Consider the following 2634-nt stretch of genomic DNA (forward strand, 5'->3'; position numbering starts at 1 on the left):
TTCTTTACTTATTATTTTTTTAAAAAAATATTTATTTGAGTACACTATAGCTGTCTTCAGTCACAGCAGAAGAGGGCATCAGATCTCATTACAAATGGACAAATGGTTGTGAGCCACCATGTGATTGCTGAGAATTGAACTCAGGACCTTTGGAAGAACAGTTGGTGCTCTTATCCACTGAGCCATCTCTCCAGCCCCCTTATTCTTTTTTTTTAAAGTAATTAAATTGGTTCATTAACAGTTTCATACATGTGTATAGTACATTTTAATTACTCCCATTCCTATTCTCCTTTATCTCTCTCCTGCACCCCACAATGCTCCCTCCTCTCTACAAATCCCTTTCCCACATTCATGTCTTTTTATCTTGTTTGGTTACCCCACTGAACTAAAACAAGTCCATCTGTCTGATCATGTGCTTGGCACTATCCATTGAAGCTTGGTGTGTACAAATGGATACACAACTGAATAACAATGACTCTGAATCTTTCTCTTTTTTTCTTAGATTTATTTTTATTTATTTTATGTGTATGACTGCACTGTAGTTGTATAGATGGCCGTGAGCCATCCTGTGTGTGGCTGCTCTCAGGCCCCACTCTCTCCATTGTAATTTACTGTAGCTGTCTTCAGACGCACCAGAAGAGGGCGTCCAATTTTATTACAGGTGGTTGTGAGCCACCATGTGGTTGCTGGGATCCAAACTCAGGACCTTGGGAAGAGCAGTCAGTGCTCTTACCTGCTGAGCCATCTTGACAGCCCCAACTCTGAATCTTTCAGTAGCCAATAATGTAGCAGGGAGTGGTAGGGTCCTATTAGCATCTCCCCTGTCTATGACTGATTATTGACAGGGCTAATCTTGTGTAGGCTTCGTGAAGTTAGACAGAGCTCCTGTAAGTTCATTATTGCAATGGATGAGTCATTCCCCAACGATGGAATTTTCCATCCCTTCTCTCTATTTTCTAGTTCCTTCATTCTTTCTGCTCCCTCTTATATGATGTTCCCTGAGCCTTAGAGGCAGTAATATAAATGTATCATTTAGTGTTGAACGTCTAATTGTCACTTGTTCTCCACAAGAGCAGCCCTGAGTCTCTACACTCCCACTGTTCACTGTGAGAAGGTAGACTTCTCTAAGGCTAAGAGTAATATTTGCCTACGAGTATGCCCTAGGGTTTCTATTGCTGCAATGAAACACCATGACAAAAGTTGGGGGAGGAAACAGTTTGTTGGTTACATGTCAATATCATTGTTCACTATCAAAGGAAGTCAGGACAGGAACTCAAACAGAGCAGGAACCTAGGGGTTAAGAGCTGATGCAGAGGCCATGGAGGGGTGCTGCATACTGGCTTGCTCAGCCTGTTTTCTTTGTTTCTTTTTCCTTTTTTTGTTTTTTCTAGACAGGGTTTCTCTATGTAGTCCTGGCTGTTCTAGAACTCACTCTGTAGACCTGGCTGGCCTCGAACTCAGAAATCCACCTGCCTCTGCCTCCCAAGTGCTGGGATTAAAGGCGTGTTGCCACTACCGCCTGGCACTCAGCCTGCTTTCTAATACAATCCAGGACCTCCTTCCCAGAGGTAGCACCACCCACCTGGGCTAAAAACTCTCCTATTGATTACAAATTGAGAAAATGCTCTACAGGTCTGGCTACAAATGGTTGTTAAGGAGGCATCTGCTTCATTGGCGTTCTTTTCTGTCTGATGACTTTAGCTTGTTTTAAGTTAGCATAAAACTGTCTGCCACAGAGTATGAACATAAATATTTAGAAGACAGTTTGATGTTATGTCAATTTAACTTTGAAAAAGTAGTAAGCTTCCCCACTAGGGTGTACGACTTCTCCAGCCACTTTTTTTTTCTTTAAAAAAGAAGAAGTTTATAGGGCTGTCGAGATGGCTCAGCAGGTAAGAGCCCTGACTGCTCTTCCGAAGGTCCTGAGTTCGGATCCTGACAACCACATGGTGGCTCACAACCACCCGTAATGAGATCTGATGCCCTTTTCTGGTGCATCTGAAGACAGCTGCAGTGAATTACACAGGAGCCAGCGGGGCCAGAGTGAGCGAGGCTGGTAGAGGTCCTGAGTTCAATTCCCAGTGGCCACACACATACATGATGGCTCACGACCATCTGTACAGCTACAGTGTACTCATACACGTAAAATAAAATAAAATAAATCTTTAAAAAAAAGTTTACAATTCTAGCCATGGGTTCCTGCATGAGCCAAGGAAAGAGTAACTGGTTGTTCCCATAAGAGTTGTGTCAGTATTTGACAAGTGGGCACATTTTGCCAGCTATGTAGTTATTGAAGTTTATGGGTTTCATAGTTTGGTAAGATAATTGGTGTCTTTTCTCTTCCAGCAGCCTGAGTAGGACCTTGTAGAAACTTTCTAGCAGATGGGACATTTCCAGTCCAATTCCAGCTTGACTTCTCTCTCTATTGCAGCATAGGTATACAGTGTCGTCAGCAATAAGGTCTTCTCACCTGGTTCTCATGGGAAACCAAGATGAATAACCAGAGCTTATATTGTTTTGGGGTCTTCTGGAACATCTCTGACCAACGATTCATACAGAAGTATTCCATCCTTGGTACTGAGATGGCTTTTAGGTTCTGATCCTCCTGTCTCCACCTCTGAAATGCTACGATTC

This window comes from Mastomys coucha, chromosome X (genome assembly GCF_008632895.1).
Source record: "Mastomys coucha isolate ucsf_1 chromosome X, UCSF_Mcou_1, whole genome shotgun sequence".
Classification (NCBI taxonomy): Eukaryota; Metazoa; Chordata; class Mammalia; order Rodentia; family Muridae; genus Mastomys; species Mastomys coucha.